This window comes from Alexandromys fortis, unplaced genomic scaffold (genome assembly GCF_014885135.2).
Source record: "Alexandromys fortis isolate MF-2015 unplaced genomic scaffold, M_Fortis_MF-2015_v1.1 scaffold_111, whole genome shotgun sequence".
NCBI lineage: Eukaryota > Metazoa > Chordata > Mammalia > Rodentia > Cricetidae > Alexandromys > Alexandromys fortis.
In genome coordinates, this window is record NW_026067996.1 from 2,380,642 (window position 1) to 2,404,857 (window position 24,216).

General features: G+C 43.0%; 1 protein-coding gene across 5 annotated transcripts in view; it reads right to left on the reverse strand.

Annotated features, from left to right (window-relative positions):
- Positions 1 to 24,216, reverse strand: part of Prickle2 (prickle planar cell polarity protein 2) — a 327,904-nt gene that overhangs the window by 91,416 nt on the left and 212,272 nt on the right. The window contains exon 1 of one of the 5 annotated variants that reach the window (XM_050160240.1): positions 11,574 to 12,097. The exons of the other annotated variants lie outside the window; for them this stretch is intronic. The gene's annotated coding sequence lies outside the window, so the exon portion shown is untranslated. Of the gene's footprint in view, positions 1 to 11,573; positions 12,098 to 24,216 lie in introns of those variants that run through there. 5 annotated transcript variants of the gene reach the window in all.

Here is a 24,216-nt window from a genome sequence, read left to right on the forward strand (position 1 = left end):
ATATTGATTATTATCCTTGTTAAGGATCATGTAACGTTTTCCATGATTTTTCATTGTTTCCAAGGTTATACAAATGATATTCTTCATGTCTCAACATACAATAGAGAAGACAGGTTAGGTATTAATAATCTCTTGGGCTGATCAAGCGCTTTAGAGCTCAGCAAATGCTTTCAATTTAGGTTACATGAATTTATTTATACTCGCTCCTAGGCCAGTCAGACGATCAGAGCTGTCACAGCTGTGGACAGTAGGCCCCGAGAAGTCCCAGGCTGTGTATACTGGTCTGCTCTGTTGGGGGTTCTGGAATGTCAGATTTCTTTTCTCCTCTGAACCAAAGGAAGGGGAGTCAGTTTGGTTCCATGTCTGGGGGCTTCATCTCAACATTGCTTTTTAAGGAAACGTTTGGTGAGTGTGTGTTAAGAGACTCCGCTGAGCCCTTCTCCTGCACCCACTGTTTAATCCTCAAACCACACCATGAGATAGGCATTATCTTCCCTTTACAGACGGGACGACCAAGACTGAAAGAGTTTCTGGAACTGATCCAAGCCTTCACCAAGACCTCAAAGGCTCCAGGAGGCCCCCACAGACAGACTACGTCGATCCCTTAATCCATGTAAACCAGGCAGTGTTTTTCTCTCTGCTCATACAGAGGCCCCCAAATCACTGGCAAGTCGTAGGAAATTCTTAAGTGGCTGCTTATTAATAACGTTTTCCGTTTATATTAGGCCGCCTTTCATCCAAGGGAACTCGGCCAGCTCCACACACAGAGAGCCACAGAAAACCAACCATCTCTGTTGGGAATAGGGGCCAGCTGGCAGCAGCATCCTTCAGGGGCTTGGCTTGTGGGGGTTCTGGCACCGGTCACACCCTTCAGAACTTGACAGGGGCCCTTTAATATCTGTCCTGAAGAGCTCAAGGCAAAGACTTCCCAGAAATCTATGTGTCTTGATGATTGAGGCCAAAGGCTCAAGATGACCCCAGTGGACTTGCGAAACAAAGGCATCAACAAATTGTGAGTTTACAAAAAAATACCGATGCTGGATGGAAAGCCTGTCATCCATATTGAGTTAGACACACAGGGAAAGATGATTTCTCTTTTTTCAGGGTAGGCCTTAAACACAAAACAAAACACTCAGGGTTTCCCACTGGACGGATAGGAAAAAACTAAGACAAGATGCTGACTTCCCTGCTCCAAGCAGGGTTTTGTGGTTTTGTTCTTGGCCAGAACCTGCTTCCTCTTTCTCCTGGAGAGAAAGGAAGGAGTGAAGTACGTAGAATGAAAATAACATGTCCTGGTTTCATGTTTTATTGGAAAGAAGCCGTAGGTGGATTGGATTCACATGGTCCACAGCAGGCAGACTCTGAAATCAAGCGAAGATGGAAGCTCCTGCCTCCCCTCCTCCCAGACTAGGCAGATGGGGTGATGCCCACACTCTTTAAGCGCAGAAGATAAGATGAACTCTATTCTGTCTCCTACTCTCGCCCTTCTAAGATCTCATTTCCACCATTGTCTTACAGAGGTGCTGGCCACTCTCTACTCTCCAGCTTGCAGTACACCGTGGTGATAAAGCGAAGGGCAAGCTCCTTAACTGCGGTCATGATAAGATCTCAAGGAATCAGTCTCATCTTCTTCTCCAGCGTCACTACACTCCGCTGTCGGTCTTTTCAATGCTGCAGCCATGTTGGCCTTTGCTCCTTGAAGTTGCTGAGGACAACTCACTCGGACACTGCAGTTGCTGCTCTGCCTAGAAAACCTTCCCTTCAGAGCCTTGTCATGGTCGACTGTCACTACTCAGGTCGTCACTCAAAGACATCAATCCCTCTCTTTTTCAAAGCTCACCCCTCTTCTCATTTTCCAGTCCTTTTAATTTTTCCTTAGCTCTTGTCACTATTTGAAATTATTTTCTGGTCGGCATGTCTCTCATATTTTTCATATGGAATGTCAGTTCCTAAGGTCTGGCAACTAGAACAATAAGCATCCAGGAAGTAGCTCATGAAATAACGTGAATCTCGAGTTCTGGTTTTGGAGTTCACAGTGAGCCACATCCTTTTTATAGGCATGAAAACAAGATTATTATTGGCATATAAATTTTGCTATAGAGTTATATTCTACAATAACTAAAAATATATACTGATACAAAGAGGCCAACTTTGCAGTGTGACACAACTTTGTAGTGTAGTAGAGATGAGAAGTACATCAGGCCGGGCGGAGGTGGCGCACACCTTTAATCTCAGCACTTGGGAGGCAGAGGCAGGCAGATCTCCGTGAGTTCGAGGCCAACCTGGTCTACAGAGTGAGTTCTAGTACAGGCAAGGCTACACAGAGAAACGCTGTCTTGAAGAACCAAAGGCCGAGAGAGAGAGAGAGAGAGAGAGAGAGAGAGAGAGAGAGAGAGAGAGAGAGAGAGATCACCAAGATCACATCAAAGAAAACTACCTCTGGCCTCCGCTGCTGAAGTACACGAAAGAATATTACTGGTGAGCACTGTGACTTCAGTGTCAACTGATGGTACTCTATATGTGCTACTGACTGTTCAACATTGAAAAGAGTGCTTGAAGAACAGATAGACTAAGAACTCCTGGTCTACCCAAAGTAAATGTTCCACAGCACTGTGAAGTTGTAAAAGGGCCAAGAGAAAGTATCTGAGAAAAGGAAGAAGCAAGGACTACCATGGCTTCAGCACCTGAGGCCACGGCTCTTGATCTACCTATCTGTAAAGTGGAAGGAAATCCTAGAATTTCCTGCCAGCCCAACAGGATGGAGCATTCGATTCCAGGTGGGCATGCGCCCAGGAGACGTATTCCTGAAGGGCCACACGCTGCTTGCTTCCTAGTCCTATACCAGCCAACGAGGGTTCTCTGAGCTAGATTTCAGCCATGTGCCTGCCACTCAGTCTCGTAGTTCTTTAGTGGGTGACCTGATGCCTTCAGGAGTAGGAAGAAAGCTGGGGTACTTGGCATTTTTTTCCCAATAATATTCTATGTTCATTTCTGAATACCCCAATGGAAGAATGTTATATTTTCAGCATTTAATAAATATACTGAAGTCATCTTTTAATTACTATCTTATGTAATTATAAAAAGAAGGAAAATTCAGTAATAAAAAATAGTTTTTTTTCCTTCAAACTTGGAAACACTTTCCATGGTGGAACAGAGACAAGTAAATATCAAATATTATTTGATACCTACCAGTTTCCAATGAATCTTCGTAAATTTTTCAATAGAAAAACATATCCATCCTGCAAACATTTTTGTGCCTTATTTTTTTTTAAATTGCGGTAAAACATTTTTAAGACATATCTTTACAACCATTTATCAGGGTGACGTCTAGGAGTGTTACACGTGTTCACATCATCATATAGTCAGTCAGTAGTCCTTGTTTTGCTTTGCAACACAAAACTTTAAATCCATTAAATTAAAAAAAAAAAGGAAACAAAATACCCTCTACTATTTCAGGCTTCCCATAGGGCCTTCACCGGGGCTGTGCACCCTGAAGACACTGAAATGCTACCCCTCACTCTCTGCCATGCTCTTTTAAAAACTCAAACTAACACACAATAGCGCAGTGACCAGCCAAGGACGCTGCATGGCAGCAGCTCTTCAGTGATGGACGGAAACCGGTTCTAAAGTGCTTTAAGGGCTTGGCACACTGGCATTGAGATGGCAGGCTAGGCAGCAGTAGATAGAAGGAAAGGAAGACAGTTTCAGGCTTTCAGATTGGCTCTGTCCAGCAGCTATGCTCCTTTCCACTTCCCCACCTCCCAGAAGGCATTCTTCCCAACAAACAAACTGTCCAATGTCCGGAGAGGAGGGATACCTGAATTGCTTGGGTGGCATTGTCTTTTATTGTGTATCTATTTAGTGTGTGTGTGTGTGTGTGTGTGTGTGTGTGTGTATTCATGTGGGTGTCTGCAGGTGTTCCTATGAGCATGCACACATGTGAATGTAGGTAAACATACTTCTGTCACAAGTGAGTGAAAGACAGAGGTCAATGTTTGTTGTATTTCTATTTTTCAGACAGGATCTCTCAGGGACTCTGGAGGTCATCTAGTCAGGGTCACAGTGATGTACTACCATTCCTGGTTCTTACATGGGTGCTCAGGCTCCAAACTCAAGTCCTCAGGCTTGTATGGCAGGAACTCTACTGACTGAGCCATCTCCCCACTAGCTCTCCAGATCCGACTAGGCAGCGTTTTCACCCTGCTTCCTAAGAGACAGGTATTTCTCAGGGACCGAGCCTGAATAAGACTGGATAGCCCATTGTTCCAACATGTGCAAGTTTCTTGAATCCTCTGAAATAATGGGATGCAGGAAACACGGGACTCTTCACTGCTTTTGTTACTCATTGGGGGTATAAACTAAGCCCTGGAGCAGCTAATTCTAATCAAGAGTGAAAACCTGAGCTTTCTGAATTGAGTAGTTTTCCTTCCTGTGGAGCCCTGGGGTGCCTGTGACAAAGGCGATTTAGCAGCAGCACCAGGGAGCTTTCCAGAAATGCAGAACCTGCATTTCTGCGATGCCCCAGGTACATAAAGGCAAATACGGAAGTCTGATCCTGCCCAGTGCACAGCTCGGTTTCATGGTTTCCAAGGTCCCCCCAGTGGCCTCAACCACCTGCTCTACGTGTGTGACAAATGCAAAGGTCGGATGTCATTTCAGAAACCTCTCTGGAGGACTGGCTTCTCACATCCCAGTGCATCCTCACAACACTGTCAGGCCAGGTCATGGTCTAACACGGGACCTTTAAGGTCTCTGCCATGAACATCCAGCAGGGAAAATGACAGCCCCTCACTGACAAGATCAGATTCACTTGGAAAGTTCACACTCATTAAGAGCAGGGCTGGAAATGAACTTACTGAACAGCTGACTCCAAATCCCTTGTCTCAAGAGAGAAGAATAAAAGGAAACACAGACCCTGACATTAAAGAAAAGGTCTTGAGCAACAGTTCTGGCCCCTCTCCCCAGAATCCAAGGGGCAAGTACATAGGCAAAGCACATTTGGCAGAATTTCCCATGTTCCCTCTCACCTAGCTACGTGCCTTTCACTGGCCTTTGGGAAACACATCTCCTGTCTGTCTTCCAAATCTCCGGGCCATTCTCACACTTTAAACCTACAAGCTGATTCAAAGCAATGGGTGTCGAACGAACCACTATATTCTCTTTTCTGCCAAGCTCTTGGGGGGTTCTAATCCCCCCAAATTAAAAGGAATTCACTCAATGGTTATAAAACCAGATAATTTTCTGTTGGGGGGTCCAAAGACAATATCCATAAGACATGGTGCCATATAGGTACACGGAAGCCTCTTAAAGGGGTAGACATAACTCAGTGTTGGGACTATGGTAATGCTGGGTTTGAGCCTCATCTTTATTCTTCACTTTTTGTAAAATCTACCCTCTAAAGTCTTGTTTGCTCAATTGTTTAATAATACCTTTGCCTCACCTTCTCTGGCATCCTCTTACAAGGCAGGTTTGCTGCAAACTCACTTTCAGGCTAACAATTCTCATGACTGCTCTGTTCTGCACACAAGATGTATCCAATGGAAAGAACTCTGTTCTTCCTGCTAAGGAGGAAGAAGGGATCTAACACAATGTCCAAATTTGGAAGACCAAGACTGAAAATAATCCCAAACTCAGTTAACGACAATGCTGACCGACCTCTTATGTGAGTCATCCCAGACAACCAATCCCACATGTATGTTCATCACACGATTACTAGACACATGAGAGTTGTAATGAATCACAATTCATGTTGAGTAGCAAGTAGGTCCTCAAGATGTGATAGCTGTTAATGTCTCTATACATCCAACCACTAAAACACCGAAACCCATAGTAGCATGTACTTCCAGGTACACTGCAACTATTCTGAAACGGAAACATATATGTTCCTCAGTTGAATCCTGGAGCTTTCATGAATCAATATCTCCAAGGACTCATAACTGATGAGCTGATACCTAGAAAAGAGTTGGGAAAATGGTACCCTGCCCAGGAAAAATAAAATGCTAAGAATTTTTGTCCCAGTTACTCTTAATCCTGGATGGGTCTGGGTCATATTTATAAAGTTTGATTTTAAGGAGAAAAAGAGAGGAGGACTTGAGGCCAGTGAAGCTCCCAGTGTGAGAGGAGAGACAAGTAAAGCCAGGCATCTGTCATCTGAGACAGGCTGGGTAACAGAGAAAGGAGTAACAAAGGGTTCATCTCTCATGCTAAGACAGAAAGGGTTCCACAAGTCCTTGCATTGCTCTTGATGGCTTACATACCAGAGCGGGAAGAAGGGAAGAAGTAGAAATCTCCAGTGCTCCCATAACACCTGTGCCACTACTGCACCAGTGGGCATATCTTGCAGACAGCTTGCTGTTTGGAGCTTGTAGGGTTTGTAGTCACATTTTAGGGCAAGTCCCATGCTCAGGAGTAGTAGCCAGCACAAATCAGACTTCATGGTGTGTGTGTGTGTGTGTGTGTGTGTGTGTGTGTGTGTGCTTTTTGTTGCTTCTTAAAAGTGCATTGGTGTCAGGGTGAGGGTACTAGAGCCCCTGGAACTGGAGTTACAGACAGTTGCGAGCTGCCATGTGGGTGCTGGAAATTGAACCCAGGTCCTTTGGAAGAGCAGTCAGGGCTATTAACTGCTGAGCCATTTCTCCAGCCATTATTATTATTATTATTATTATTATTTTGAGAGAAAAAATAAAATTGGATGCCTAGGGAAGTAGGGGAAGATTTAGGAGGAGCTGGGGGGAAAGGAAAGAATATGATCAAAATATACTGCATGAAATTCTAAAAAAAATAAAGCATAAAAAATATAAGAGAAAAAATAACTCTCTAGTAGTCCCCCTTGCTATCAGTTCACACTGTGACTCAGCGAGAGTGTGACTCCAATGACACATTCCCAATAGGTCATCTCTCACTTTGTTTATATCCACATTGCCAACCAGCCATGTCTCTGTATTCTGTGCCTCTCTACAGGATTACATTTCATCTTCCAACTTGGCCTTCATATTTGTTTTCCTCATCCAAATTATTTTTATTTTTGTGATATTTTTAAATTAAAACATAATTATGCCTTTTCCTCCTCCTACCCCTGTCCTATCCCTCCCTAGCTCCCTCTCAAACTCATGGTCTTTTCTCCTTAATTATTATAGGTTTTGTGTGTGTGTGTGTGTGTGTGTGTGTGCATGCATAAATATAGAAATACAATCTGATGAGTCCATTTCGTGTTGCCTGTAGGTACAGGATTTCAGGGTTGGCCGCTTGGCATTGGGTAGCCAAGTAGAAGGCACCTCCCTGGGAAAGACCAATTCTCCCTGTCAGCAGTTGTTAGTGGCCTGCAGTACTTTGTCTAGGGGTAGGACAGGTGAGAGTCCCTCATCCCCTTCCACACTGGCATATTCTTTGGTGCTATTGTTCTTATCTAGGCATCCATATTGTTAAGGTATCATGAGTATTAGCTCTCCTATTTGAAAGGAAGTGTTGAGTCAACTTGATTTTCAGAGACTTCAGGACCAAACATGCTAGAAGTTTACCCTGTCCCCCACCATGCAAAGACAGGCTCACAGCATGCTTGCCAACATGCTTCCTTCATAAGGCCCGTGGTGCTTCAGTGCAAAACAAGTGCTGGACTCAGTAAAATGAGTGTCAAGACTTCAGACGGCTTCACTTTGATTTAGGGGAAAAGATGGGGAGAGAATTTTTTTCTATCCCTCCCTCTCCCCCATCACAATTGCCCCCCTCTTTTGAAAAAAAAAAAACACCCTGGGACTGGTGTTAGGGATGTGAAACCAGGGCCTCATGCATGCTAGACAAGAATGCTACCCCCGAACCATATCCATCAGTCTGAATGTTTCTTCCCTCTGAAATAATAAAATTAAGCAAATGCTTGCTTTTCAGATTCCAAATAATGAACTGCTTAAATAATACACCAAGAGAACAGAAAATTGAGACTCCAAACTCAAGTGGCCAAGCTTCTAATAAAAGTGGTGTCCTTTGCTATATTCAAACATATGATTGTACACACACACACACACACACACACACACACACACACACACACGGTCAGGGTATTTAAACATAAAAGTGTTATTTAAAAGTCGGAACAAGAACAAAGCATCAGGACTCATCGATTGCATCAGCAAGGACAGCAGATTTTGCCAAGTCTTGTATGCGTTTCTTGGTTTGCAATAGCTCACAGGCCCCAGCAGTTTCCCAAGTAACAACGTCACAGAGAGACTCGGAAGAAAACCCTTGACGGCTACCACACACAAAAGAAAGTCACCGTCCGAATGCCTCCCAGGAGCCTATCTGAGGGACAGAGCATTTGACTGTATGGTTAATGACAGCAGTGGAAATAAAGGGGGCAGGCTTTGCAGAGAGAGGAACGAAGCCTTCTGGCCTCAGGACAGACAAGTGAGTGGCTGGCAGGAGTCTTCCCACTCTGGGTGCCCTAGAAGCCAGAGGTTGTCACCATCTGTCACGGAGGCTATTTTAACTCTTAAGATTTTAATATTTCTGATAAACAAATCTTAAGTCTACTGACCCCTACTGTTCATAGCTTGGGATTGAATGGGAAATAAAGCCATCGGCACCTGAAGGAGACCAAAGCCAATTAATACCCAGGATGGGGCAGGGGTTAGACTCTACAGCCACCAGCATCACAACATTTGGAGGGGGATTTATTTCCAATATTCCCATGACAGAAAAAAAAAGTCAAATTTCAGAGAGGTCAAGTGATTTTCCGAAGATCACATATGCTTTCAGAGGGCAATGACGGTAAGCTGCTATCAAAGTGTTTCACTAATAGTATGCTCCAGAAAAAGGACGCTTGTACTAAAGATCACATCAACCAGGAAGCCCAAACGAGTTTGTGGAAAACAGACCTTATACCAGACATCTCTGGCTCTGTTAATCCCCACCCTACCCCACCACGTCTTTGTGCTAGCAGGTGTTTTGTCACTGGCTAGTTTAATAGTCTTGGCATTGCAGGTCCAGGTTTGGAAGGAAGAAAAAATAGATACCAGGAGGACATCAACAGGCCAACTATGTGGCTGCAGCAAATCACTGGGAAAGTGGTATCATGGCCATAGATAAACAGGGATGGATAGATGGCCGGGGGGGGGGGACACACACATGAGAGAGAGAGAGAGAGAGAGNGAGAGAGAGAGGATAGATAGATAGATCGGTAGATAGATAGATAGATAGATAGATAGATAGATAGATAGATAGATAGAGGGTTGAGAGAGAGAAGACATGCCCTAAACAGGCAAGCAAACCTCTTATTTTCTCTTTTCAGACAGCCCCAAGGAGGCTGAAATCACTCAAATGGTGGCATCAGTTTAGCTCTGGAACTTCTGAGTCCTCCAGCAGGTGAAATACAGATTTAAGGGCCAACCTGGGCAGAGAAGAAGAGGCCAAGTATAGTGTAGAAAAGAAAGAATGGAGAAAATCTGCCTTTCACAGGCACAGTTGGAATCCAAAAAGGTGTTGATTCTAATTAAGACCCCACAGCTTCTTCCATGTGACCTGTCAGCTTCCAGGACAGGAGGCCTTCCTTAAGGGAGTCTAGTCCAACCGGCCCTGGCTGATTTTCCTTCGGCCACCTTTTAGGGGGCCACAGCACAGTAGTTCTAGCTAATATATTTTACTATATCAACTCCACCAATGGGGTGTGAAGTTCTTTTGAATGGAAGAGTTTGGCTTCTGCAGTGACTAAGGTCACATCTTTTCTCTAGCCTTACCTCTCACCAGTGAACATGTGGCCTTTTCATGGATAGATTTGTTTTCTGCAACAATGTTTACGATGCCCACGTGAGTAAAGGAACAATGCTAACAGCTAGCATCTGCTGAGCATGTACAGCGCGGCCGGCAGAGCTCTGGGGGACGTTTAGATGCCACATCACGAAAGCCCTACACCTATCACCCTACCTATATACAGATCTCACTGCTCTTTCGATTTCACAAACAGAAATGGCTACTCCAAGAGATATCCTTAAGTCTCTCCAGCTCTCAGGGTCCAGGCCCTACGTGAACATCGTCTCTTACTGTTTAACCTCTGAGTCCTTTCCCCACCCCTTCCCCTTCTAGAAAGCATTGTCTTTCCTGTATTGTTATCTCTCCCCACTCCACCCTAAGCCATAAATATTGCATGGGGGAAGTTACAAAAATAACTGTACCATTCGAAATTGCCCTCTTTTGTGGACTGCTCTGTAACGTGTTAAAGAACACGATGCCTGATAAAGTCAGTGCATCTAAATTCTCACATTAAAAAAAAAAAAAAAGAAAATTCCCAAGGGGAAAGAGCATTTGGTGGAAAGGAAAAACCTCTACAAGTACTCTAAGAGGCACCAGAACCTCAATTTTCAGAATATGGTGATTCTATCAAAGTTGTGACTTACTCTTGAGCCCTTGGGGATGGTCATCCCGACCCACCTGTGAACGTCACCAGCAGGCAGGCTGCCTTCTAGGGCGCAGGATGAAAGCAGTCTTGCTGAAGTGGGTTAAAATTGCCTTCAGGGCCGCAAGGCCGGGGCAGTGGTGGTGCACGCCTTTAATCCCAGCACTGGGCAGGCAGAGGCAGGCGGATCTCTGTGAGTTCGAGGCCAGCCTGGTCTATAAGAGCTAGTTCCAGGACAGGCACCAAAGCTACGCAGAGAAACCGTATCTCAAAAAAACAAAACAAAACAAAAAAATTGCCTTCAGGAAGAGATACACAGCAAAGCAAAGCACATACAGCCTTGTATACTGCAGGCCTCTTATGCATGACATCGATGTCTATATTCATGTCATCTAGAGCCCTCCTTACCCATGATTCTGCACATGCTCACAGTGGAAGTGATCTCTATCACTGGGGAAGCGATCTATAAGTCTAGGTAATTCCCAGCCACTCTGGAGGATGTCACCACATCTGGCTTCTACATTTCTAGTTCCCAAAAGCCCAACAGACCCTAGCACAGTACACGATCGCACAGCAAACAACAGTAAGATTAAAACCCAGAACTTCATCCTCAGACGTCCACGGCAGATCAACAGTGCTATGACGGGTTCTGGGGGAAACCAAAGGGCACTGAGAGGAACTAACTGTGAGCACAGGCCAGTAGGGAAGTCATCCCATCATATGCTACAGCAGGCGATGGCGTCAGATTCGGAAGCTCTGTCACCATTTCGAAGCCAAAGGGGCTGGCTAAAATTAAACATAAATAATTTGAGAGTCATTTCTTTATCGGGAAGTGCTCGCCAAGTGTTCCGCGGCATCTCTGATGTTTCAGATGCGTGCCGAAACGGGAGCGGTAGTGCATCAATGCTACCTATCTTTATTTGCTTTTTAAAGCCCCCCCCCCCCTCCTCTGTTGCTGTTAAGAAAGGGACACTTTTAGAGAAACCCTGTTTCTTGAGCACTGAGGTCTGAAGATACTGCATGTCTGTACCACGCCACTTTGCATTTGAACTTTCTAATAAAAAGGTGCCGGACCACCAAAACCAGTACCAGAGAGAACACCTTCCTCCATCCAAAGACCCTAGATTCTTTCTCATCCTGGCTACAAAACACATCCCTGCCTGCTTTGGGAATTTACAGATTTCTTACCTACCTCCTAAAGGATGAGCTGCCAAGCTTCAGAGGAAGGGAGCCTTCGCTCGGGTCTTGATCTGGTCAGTTGCTCCAGTTCACTGTCCCCCTGGAGCTGGTATCAGAAAATGCAAGCAGGACCCCGGGCAGCCCACACATCTCCTTTTCTGAGTCTGCAAATCTGAGCCCTTCCTGAGGCAGGCAGCAGGCTCAAACCCCAGCTGGTCTGCTTTTGCATTCCCTCGGAGAGAACACCGTCCCCAGATGCGGACCCTGCTGGAGATCTACCAAGCTGGGGACCGTGACTTGTGCTCTTGTTCTAGGCCTGCCTGAGCCCTGGAATTGTCTTCTCAAGAACCCCAGTTTCCTCTAAACTCGCCGACTTCACGATTATCTGAAGGAAGTCACAGACCCCAGTCTCTGCGTCATCCGCTGATCCTGAGCCAGACCTAGGAGACCAGTCAGCTGCTCGCAAAGCCGGGGCCACTGAACCAGGAAATGTGCAGCTCATCCAAAAAATAATAATAACTGTCACGGAGCGAGCGCCTGGCAGAGCTGGAGAAGTCGCTGTTCGCAGTTCCAATGCCTGCATCCTCCGCATGCTAATGAGGCTGTGATGTCAGCAAGTCAGTCACAGCATCTGGACGTCCCAGTCTGGCCGCCCAGGGTTGAGATTTATTTACATGTAAATTACCCTTGCCTTCCAAATCAATAATCCCTAAGCCAATGTGTTGGGGAGGGGGGAACCTTTCCTAATGTAAAAGCCCAGCTATGAAGCCACCAAAGGAGCAGGGGAAGAACAAAAATCACATCTCAGAGAGGATTAAAAGGCACACGACTGTTCGCCCCCCACCTTTTTTGTTTTTGTTTTTAAAAAAGAAGCTCCATGCCAGAGATCTTAGCTGGCCACAAGTATAGCTTGGATGCCAGGTTCAGATCAGAACCTGTACTAGCCCAGCAGCAGCACAACCAGAATGAGTCCTTTCTCTCTCTCTCTCTCTCTCTCTCTCTCTCTCTCTCTCTCTCTCTCTCTCTCTCATCTCTCCCTCTCCCCTCCTCCTTCTCCCTTCTCTCCCTCTCTCTCCTTCCCTCTCTACCTCTTACTATGCTGAACCTTCAAATGCTGTACTTTTCCCCCTCTTCAACTTTCATTCCAGGGTGTCAGATTTTGCTGCCCTGGGATCAAGTCACCTGAGAGTTTATAAACCTGGAATAAAATGCATTTAGCTGTCACCACTGGCTTTGGATGTAAATTGGTCACATACAGTCCCTGACCCCTTGCTCCCATTTCAAGAGAGCATAGAGGACAACATCATCACAAACCCTCAGACACACAAGGAGAGCAGCATCCCGAAGCCGGGAAACAGGCAGAATGGAGACAGGCTTCTTCCCACATCCGCCTGGGCTTCGGCAAAGGAGCCAGAACCTCCACTGAACCTTCTACCTTTAGCATTGTTCCTAAGGAGTTTTTTGTTTGTTTGTTTGTTTTTACAACAGCATCTCTTCCTGGCCTGGAACTTACCAAGCAGGGGAGGCTGGCTGGTTAGAGCTTTAAGGGGTCCATCTGTCTCTGCCTTCCCAGTGCTAGGATTGCAAGCAGGAGGCACCATGACTGACTTTTTCCCATGGGTTCTGGAAATGGTCCTCATGCCAGAACGCAAGCACTTTACCATCTGAATCAACTTCTGAGCCCCATTAATAAATGTTTAACAGACATATACTCTACACCACACACAATATAGGGACTGGGCATTTTCACAGTCTCTGTACTCACTGAGTTTATGTACCAAAGTGCAGTAACAGAAGCACAAACAGAATGGCCAACTTTGGGGTCAGCAAACAAAATGCTATTCCGTCTAATAGTCTTCCAGAGGGGGCTATGTTTCTCTGAGAACTTTTCTCCATTGTCATATCCTATTGCTCCAAACTAATTTTCTTTCCATGTTCCCTGTCGTCCCCCAGACCAGGTGAACAGCAGGTTTAAACTAACTTCAGACAAGAAAACCCTATGGGCAAGCAGTGCGTGTGTATGCATGTTTGTATGTGTGTGTGTGTGCACGTGCATGTGTGCATGTGTGTGTGTCTGTCTGTGTCTGTGAGGGTATCAGCTGCAGAGAGGCCCAGTCCATCACGCTCTGAGGTCCCTGAGGACAAAGCAGCCAGTGCAGCTCCTCGTCCCCACCCCACCTCTGCTGGAAAGCCCACTGTGATGAGACCTGCCCTTTCAGCTGGAGCTCCTGAAGCTTCAAATGAGTTTCTTTGTTGGATGTTGAGAAGGTAAATTATGTCTTTTGTTATACATAAATGTATTAATAATGCTTAATCATTTCTTCCAGAAGGTTTTTTTTTTTTCTGGTTCACCGAAGACCTTTATGATTAACAACATGGGACCTAGAATAACTTTTACCCAGAGAAATGGAACATGAGAGACAGTCTGTTTTAAGTCCCCGTCACATATGTGGGGCATCATATGGATATGCCAACCCTCAATATCCATCAAAAGGTTAGTTACTAAACCAAATCATTTGGAGCCACCAACAGCCCAGCGGAAGGGGTGACATCCAACTTCAGGGAGGCCAGGGACAAGTCTTTTCAACTAGCTTATGGCCCAGTTTTGTCATGGGAAAATGGGCCCACCCGACTCTGACCTTATCGGCATTACTCCATGAGGACAATAAGACACGATTCACAAGTAATTGGCAGAGAGGAGGCAACACGAGATTCATCTTTAGCTGGAACAGATTTGACACAAGGCTAGAGAAGTCATGAGACTTGATAATATAGAGTGGAATTAGCAGCATAGTATGGCATCCGGAATGGATGAGCTGGAAACCATTAGATTTGAAGCCTGGGCCTCTCTTGGGGCTAGCACTGAAACTCTGGGCGGGCTTTGCACATGCTAGGAAAGCCCTCCATCACAAAATAACATTGTCAGCCACTAAGCCTAGGATCCCCAACTGTAACAAGGGATGTTAACAGTACTTAGCTTCATAGAGCTGTTGGGGAAATAATTAAATAAATTTAATGTGAAATATTTCACATTGAGCCTATACAGCACACACTTGACAATGTTAGCTATTCATAGAAGAAATAATGTTACCCTCACTAACTTTGGCACTATCGATCTAATTGATTGATTTCAAGGGTTGAAAGGAAGACTTTAAAATCATTCCTACTCCCAAGGGTGTATATCCTCATAGCTCCACCAAAAGTGAGTAATCTTCTGACACGCCCTATTCTATAATCTCCAACACAGACTCCTTGGAATCCGAAAATACAAGGTAAGAAGGCATAAAAAATAACTGATCGACATCAGGAGGGAGACATTTCATTTTCTGAAACTGTATATTGGGATAAGACCATCAAAGATACTCCTTTACACACAGTGAGGTGCCATCCTAATAAAGAGAGCTGAAATACAAGTTTTAAATGATTACGAAACACCTGATCTACCCAGCTACCAGTGTTTCTTCTTATGACCACATGACTACCACAGAACTGGAGCTCACTGCCACTGCCAGCTTTGCAGGCAAGCACCAAACCACCTAAAATTCAAAATTCAAAGTTAAGGCTTTTGTATTATTAGAAGGTTGGAAACAACCATCAAATCTCTCTTGTCGGTGTCTATATGTATATTTCTGGAACACGTGCTTCATCTACTCATTATCTTCAGGTGATGGGGATCAGATACATTACATGAGCCCCCCTCTATTTCTCAGTCACTGGCTCAGGCCTAGGGGATGCTTTGGTGATCAAGACAGATCCAGAGCCAGCCTTCAAAGAGCTCCACAGCGAAAGTGAAGACAATGAAATGAGCCACTAGAGTGGAAGGTGATGTGTGCTATGAGACAGCCTATGTGGCCCTTGGGTCTAGCTACAGTCCAGCGGGGCATTCCAAAGCTCAGCAGATGGAGGAAGCAGAATATCTAGGAATCAGGACTGCACAGACTATTAAAATATCTACACACAGAAAATTCCTTATGATGGAGACTGTTCTGTTGGGGAGTTTTTGAAAATATGCTTCAAGGTATGCAAAAAAAAAAGATCATGCAAAAACCACATGGGAAAGTGCAGAGGCCTGGTATACTGACAAACTTGTACTGTGCGTATTGTGCTTGTAAAAGCAGAGGAAAATGCTACATTGATGAAAGCAACCTTCATGGGCAGCGGTAGAAAAGAATAGGCAGTGTGTGCACAGGGCATGCAAACCCATCAAGAATCCATTAAAGGCCAGGGAAACAAATGCAGATGCTGACATTTAAAACTTTGTATCTAGCTTGGAAAGTGGAAAATTGTAGAAGCCACAATACCGTGTAGGAAGAGGGAAAGGAGAGTAAGACTTTGTCCAATGTGATTTAAAAAAAAAAAAAAAAGGACCAGGAAAACTGTGAATTGAGTTATCCCTCAGGTCAAAGCAAATTTTGCTTTTTTAGAAACAATTTTCTATGAGGAAGGCCTATCCTAAACATGACATGAAATTTAGAAGCTATAAATAGGAAAAAAGAAAGTCCTGCTGAAATTGCCAAGGTCAAAATTTAGTAGCTAGAGAGGGTGTCTAGGCAGGAAGGGACAGAATTAACAACAAATGGAGAATTAAAAACCCTGGCATCATGGGTACAGGATACAGGGCAGCACCAGTTTAACAGTGGCAGCTAACAAAGAGACCACACCGTGGGCTGGTAAAGCAAATGTCGTCCGACTCCCGCTGGTATTGTTCAGGACCCTACTAGAGAAGCACAAGGAAAGGCTGTGTGAATCTGTCTTGTTAGCCTGTAAGCGTAGAGAAAAGAAGTGAAGTGGGGACAGGGAGCATGACAGACTACAGGGGGGCCTTCTGAGGAAGGGTGTAATGAGCAACTTTTAATTTCCATTTCTATAGGTATCAAATATGAAGGGATGAACCTGAAATGAACTTAAGTAAGGCCGTTAAGTACTGAGATAAGAGCTGGTATGGATTACTTAGAGAAATTTTCATTTTTAGAGAAATCAAAAGAGATAAAGACCATCGTAGCTGGGTAAGGTCGGGACCATTCATAAAATGCTAATTACTGCTAAAGACATTGCCCTGGCTTCAAACCACTCATCTAATAAGGGTCATTTAACTTCATTTTTCACAGGTGTATATGCTGTACACATGTGCACTCATGTGAATATATAGTTTTAAATATATAGTCTTTACAGGAAGTTTTCTAACATCCAGACATCAAAATCCAGCAAAGTCAATGAGGATGGGGAAGGTAACAAAGAATTTTCATATTAAAAGGGACAGACCGGGTGATAACATAATAACCTGTCTCAGATTTCAGTGGTTTAGCACAGGAAACATTGATTTCTCACTCAGGCAAGGCTGTCTGGGGGAAGTGGAGAGGGTAGGGCAGGGAACATAGGCTTTGTAGATACCTCCACTCCAAGCTGTGGCTCAGGGATCTCACCCAATCCGGTTGTATCTAGGATTTCAACCTGTAATTTCCATGTTCTAACAACACAAGAAGAAATGAATAGGCTTCCGTGTGATTCAACTTGGAGGTGAATAACAGCACTTTGATTGATCAGTCCATCCTATGACCTCATCCAACTGCAAGGAGGCTGAGAAGCCTGTGTCCCAGAAGAGGGAACGTAGACAATAAAAACATCTGCAATGCACAGCACACATCATTTCTGCTGTGCAAAGACATCTAAAAAGCACAGTCTGTTAAAACTAGGATGTCAGAAAACAGTGGATGTTTAGCATCTGAAAAAACCTGTAGCAAGCAGGTGGTTCCGAACGGAAACTGCACATGCTACAGGCCAACGGGCTGACAATGAAAATATGTATTCTGGGTTTCCATCATCATTCAAGCAACAGTATCCACACCAAGTTACCTTACAAGGAATACATGTTTGAAGTGTGTGACATTTCTACTGGGGAAGCAGAGACATGAGGCACCCACAGACACGGGGCTAGCTTGTCAGCAGGAAGTGCTCAGGAGAGACATCCTCAATGGCCTCTGGCCACTTTTCCAGTTCAAGAATGTCTTATGAACGAGCCTAGAAACATGATCTGGTTTAAATCTGGATTTCTCTTCTCCCAGATGCATGTCCACGTTTGATGACAGCCTAATCCTAGCCTCACCTTCTCCATCTACAAAATGGACATGTCTGTTATTCAAGCCTAAAGATGATTAGATGAACCACAATATATAAAATGCTTTGTAGACTAGTTTATATGTCAAAATAGACCGTCTTCCACTTGATTTTCTTTTCTTTTAGATTTTATTTTATTTATTATGTATACAGTGTTCTGCCTCCATGTATGCCCGCAGGCCAGAAGAGGGCACCAGATCTCATTACAGATGGTTGTGAGCCAACATGTGGTTGCTGGGAACTGAACTCAGGACCTCTGGAAGAGCGGCCATTGCTCTTAACTGCTGAGCCATCTTTCCAGCCCCTTCCATTTGATTTTCAAAGAAAGGCACAGGAAAGATTGTTGCTACACATATGATAAAATTATTCATGGTAGAAATAAGGATAAGCTCTCTTCTCCCAGGCATTCTTTGTTCGTGTATGAAAAACCTATATCAGGAATATTCCATAAATCACTGACATTTCTAAATCTTATGAAAAACCATGTGTCACATTTTAAACTCGGAAAAACAATATTCTGTATTTTTCTTATCATCTTAGGAATTGCCACATTTCATATAATTTAATTATCTTTGATCCCAATAATGAAATGCATACAATTTTAACATTGCCTTTTATCCTCTTTTAATTATAGTAATTAAAATAGGAGATATAGACAATATATATGTACATATCAAAATAAAAGACTATTAAAGACCGTCCTTACTCCCTCCAAAAAGTTAACAATTGCGTCAACAGTTTAAACAGGCACACCTTGGCACATTTTCATTAGCATGCCATTAAGCTGGCATGATATGCTAATAAATGGGTTTTTAATTAAGAAAAAAAGGAGCTGCATTTGCTCTGGCAGCTTTTTGGACTACTGGTCCCATCATCAAGCTGAGCAGATACCGGAATTTCCATAGGGGAGAACAAGGTGCTCATTGCATAGGATGCTTTGGTTTTCTAGCCTTTCCCAAAGGCAGCTACAGAGAGACACTTCTCTTGAGAGAACCGTGGTAACACATCAAGTATTTTAAAAAGAAGACTGAAAAAAGCAATCTTTCTCACAAAGGAGCAAATGGACAGCAAAGATCTTCCTGAGAGGATTATCTCAGGAGAGGAAACATCACAGACGGACAACCTGACATGTTCCCCCCCACACGCACACACAGGGACGAGTACCAGGTGCTCTATGCACACGATGTCACTGAGTCCTCATCTAAAAATGTAACTTTCATCATCACGTACCATCCAGACAGAGACGCTGAGGTTCAAAGAGGATGCAATAGTGGAATAAGGATCTGTAACTGAGATCTGTCCCTGGGTCATTACAACACCCCTGACCCTTCATTTAACTCAGAACTTCACAACTCTCAAAGCCCAGGTGTTATTACTGTATGCAGAGTATAATATGCTGAAAAGAATTTCTTAATAAAAACATAGAGCACAGAATGTTTTCTGTTCCTCTAAACAGCAGATTGCTTTGTACAAAGAAAGAACACATAGGGTTTACCTGGGAGGCAGGAGCTCTTCTCTTTAGAGTTCTTATTCTGTTTCATAGTCTTTCATTCTCAGTGGTGGTTAATTCCAACTGTGGTGGATTGTATGAGAATAGCTCCCATAAGTTTATATATTGGAATACTTAGCTCCTAGTTGGTGGAACTGCTTGGGAAGAATTAGGAGATGTGACTTTGTATGAGCAGGTGTATCCCTGGGAGTGGGCTTTGAGGTTTCAAAAGCCATGCTATTCCCAGTTAGCTTTTTCTTTCTGCCTCCTAACTGTGGAAGAGCTGCTGTTCCAGAACCATGTTTGCTGTCATGCTGTCATGGACTCTAATCCTAAGGGCGTGTAAGCCTCAATAAACTCTTCCTTCTATAGGATGCCTTGGTCATGGTGTCTCTTCACAGCAATAGAAAAGTAGCCATAATGATTTAATTAAGGTCACTCTAACTAAACTCAATGCTGTCTCGGAGCAGATCTTTATTTTTGCTTTGTACTACTCTATTCTAAGTACCTGGTACCTTGTGTTCTGACAACTAATGAAAGGTTTGGCAATTTTTCCTGTGAAAACTGCAGGACATTTGGGGTTACTTCTGTAATAACTGCTTTCTGTTTTCTGCACTCTGACAAATGTTGGGGAATGAGAAAGAAAAAGGTGGAATGCCACAGTCTTCTATGGTTCCAACGTTTGGATCTCTTCCCCCAGCTCATCTTCATCCTCTTGACAGATCCACACTGGAGAACTCCCAGCTGGGCTCAGGTGTGGGACACTTCTATGTTCTCGATGCTCATTCACTACTTAGGTCTGGTCTAGGGTTGTAACTTCTGTCTTGATGCTAGTGAGTTAAGGCCAAACCATTCCCATTAACTCTGGGCTTGCATGTCTACCTGCCTACATCATATCAAAATGCAGATGTCAAAGGCTTCTCAACTATCGTGTCTGTACCACATCTCCCATGAACCTGCTTTAGCTTCTGTCTTTGAAATATTAGTTAATGACAACTCTACCATTACAATGAAAAAGAGACCAAATTCCTTGGAGATCATCTTTATATATTTCTTCTGTTACATTTCAATTTGTAAGACATAGGAGGGAAAATTTGTACCCCAAAGACCCAATACAGTTTGCTTCATGTCTTCTCCTAAGCATTAGAATACAATTATACTAGGTATCTAGATACCATCTATGTGTCTACATTAGGTACCTATAACTACATTCATGCTACAACAAACTTGAATAGTTTCCAGCAAACGCTTTGTGGCTTCCCAAAATTAAGAAATCTATAATCTTGTTTTGATCACTAAATATTTTCCAGCCCTTACCTAACCCTACTGAGTTAGATGTTGGCTCCACCCAACATTTTTCTTCTACCTTCATTATTATCATTCCAGTCCAAGTCACCACCATGTCTCTCCTGTATGGAGATCCAGGGAATCACCAACACAGGCTTCCTCTTGGTCTAGAAACAAGATGGCACCTTTGGCGAGTCTCATTGGGAGACTGGACTGTGTCAGATTCCTACACAAAATCCACCAGCACTGCTCATGTCTGGAGGTAGCCCTGTGGATTGAGACCACATATGTCCCTAACATCTTTTCCTACTGCTCGCTACCATTTTACAACCCAAATATAGGATCTTGAACAAGCCAGGCTCGACTGCCCCCTGAGCTCTTCCTCTGAAATGGTCTGTCCTGTAGACAGTAGCATGGCTCCCTGTCAACTTTTCAAATCCAGCATCAGCCGGTGGGGCCTTTTCCTCCATTTTTCTGACTCATTTCTTGTGACATTCTTGTAGAACCATTTTATTGAGACATACTTTACACACTACGCATATAAACGTGAACCAATACATAGTTCCACTATATTCACAATCCTTATCATGGTTTTAGAACTTGAACTGACCTACAAAGAAACTCTCTAATAAGTTGTTCTCTAGTGGCCTCACTATCCTGGACTTAGACAAACACTTATCTACTTTGTATATGCAAATAACCCTATTCTGCATATTTTATACAAATAAAACTATCATATGCAAACATTTGTTAATGGTTTTTCTTTGGCATAATATTTTAAATTTATGTTGTAGCTTATATCCTAACTTTTTCATTCATTCTTAATTGCCAAACTTCATATTTCATGGTATATTGTTATGGTTTGGAGATGAAGTATCCCATCCCTCAGAAGAGACATTGTTCCTCAGCTGGTAGTATGACTCAGAGGTTAAGAAAGACATGAGGACATTAACTTCAACAATGATGAACCCATATTAATTATACATAATTGTATAACAATGGGTTTCATTATGACATTTATATATTTTTTGCTTTTATATATTGTGTGGTATGAAAATGTGTGTTCTTGTGTGTAGACACACAAGTGTGCAGGTACATGTGCATGCAAATACCTGATTATATAAATAAACATATTTATATAGTTTATATAATAGTTTATATAAATAAATGCTGAGTTATAAACGGGACACTGAACCACCTCTCCAAGACCCAGGGAACCTGGCAGTGGGGGGAGCAGAAGGAATGTAAGAACGGAGGGAAGAGTGGGATGCTGTAGAATGCTGTCTTCCAGGAATGATGTGGCTGCTGCCCTCTTGAACTCAGCGCAGCTGTGATTATCTGAACAAGACCTGCACACGACAGGGTGTGTTCATGTCATGCCATCGAGTGTAGTTGGAGGTTCCTAAAGATCTACCTTTCCCCCAAGAGTTAGAGGAAGTTGGTGGTTTGGGGGAAAAGAGAAATGCTTTTTTTGTGATACAGTCACTGGTAAGGTGGCTATGATCCTGAAAATACTATAAGGAAAATATTTATGTCACAGACAAACAAACAAAAAAAAAACAAACAAAAACCATAAAAATTGAAGGGGGACAAGATAAGGACCAACAGAAGTGAGAGAGACAAAAGAGAGTACTGGTGAGGGGAGAGCAATGAAATGATCAAAACACTATATACAAGTCTGAAAATGTCATAATGAGGGCGTCGGGGATGTCTCAGTGGGTAACACACTCACTGTGCGAGCGTGAGACTAGAATTCAGATCCCAGAATGCATGTAAAAGCTGAGTGGCTATGACAGCCAGCTGCAATCCCAGCTGGTATGAGGTGGAAGCAGGATCCCTGGAGCAAGCCAAGCTAGCCAAATGGAGTGGGGAGCTCTGTTTTCACAGAGAGACCCTCTTCAGCGTGTAAGATAGAGAGCAATTGAGAAAGACACATAGCGTCAACCTTGGGCCTCCTCGTGTATTTGCATGCACGAGGCTATAAGCCTCTTCCTAACAAAATGACATCTTATAACAAACTGACCTAACACCTACAGAGTATTCCATCCAACCCAAGAACATACGCTCTACTCCTCAGATGACATCCCAGGACATAAAATAAATTCTAAGAAATTTATAAAAAATTAAAATAACTCCATTTATCCCACTTGACCACAATGAAATCAGACAAAACCAACAGCAAGCAAATATTTAGAAATTACACAAATTCACAAAGACTAAACGGCACATTACTGAATGATGAATGGGTCAAAGAAGAAATTAATAAAGTTTCTAAAAACCTTGGAAATAAATAAGGAGAACATAATATGACACACTTTTAGAATATATTAAAAGCAGTCCTAAGGAGGGAATTTTTAGAAATGATCAGTATTTTCAGAAAAGTGACAGAATATAAAACCAACTTCCAAAAATCTGTAGCCAAGGCTGCCCAGTGTGGCACAGATCATGAATCCCAACATTCAGGAGGCAGAGGCAGCAGGATCTCTGAGTCCAAGGCCAGCCTGGTCTACAAAGTGATCTAGTACAGCTAGAGCTAACACAGAGAAACCCTGTCTTGAAAAACAAAAGCAAGCAAACAGAAACTCAGTAGCCTTTCTATACACCAATAACAAATCATGGAAACATTCTCATTTACAATAATTTTTTTAAAAAAAGGAGGTCAAAGACCTATATAATGAAAACTTGAGATTTCTGAAGAAAGAGATAGAAAAAAGACACTAAGAGATGGACTGGTGGAATCAATAGTGTGAAAGTGAACATTCTACCAAAAGCAATTTACAGATTCAAGGCAATCCCTATCATAACGCATAGGACATTTTTCACAGAAATAAAAACAACTTCCAAAGCCTAATATGGACTCTCAAAAGATCTCAAATAACTAGAATAATTCAGAGCAAAAAGAACAACACTAGAAGTATTCCAGATTTTAAGCTACATGACTAGGTCAAAGTAATAAAAAAAACATAGTACTGGCACAAAAAAAGATACTTAGATCAATGGAGCAAAATGAAAGACCCAAACAGGATTGTGTGTAACTTACCTGACAGCTGACAAATAGACACATTGGAGGAAAGATATTCAAAAAATGGTACTTGGAAAGTGGATGTTCATATGTAGAAGAATGAAATTAGATTCACATTGATCACCAAGCACAAAAATTAATTCCAAAGAGCCAAAGACCTCCATGTAAAACCGGAAACACTGGACCTGCTAGAAGAAAACAGAGGCAGCACCTATGTGCAGGAACAGACCTCCTGAATAGAGTTCCATTTGCTCAAGAATTGAGGAAAAATCGACAGAAATCAACTTCATAAAACAAAAATGCTGCTGTGCAGCAAAAGTAAAATTTTTGGCAGCTACACAATTGATAGAGATTACTATTTAAAGTATTAGCAGAAATAACAGAATAAGAACATGAACACCAAAAAACTAAAGAATTAAGAAAAAAATCTAATTAAAATGGGCTTTGTATCTAAATAGAGAATTTTTAAAAGGAATAATAAGGATGCTTAAGAAATACTTTTAAAAGTATCCAACATCATTAGCAATTAGGGAAATGAAAATTAAGAGTACTTTGAGATCTGACCTTATCCTAGTTAGAATGGGAAAGATCAAGAGAACAGCTGATAAAAAAGGCTAGCAAAGACATGGGGAAAGGGGACTCTTAATTACTGTAGGCAGGACTGCAAACTGGGCGGTCACTCTACAAATCAGCATGGAGAATCCTCAAAAAGCTACAAGTAGATTTACCATATGACCTAGCTAT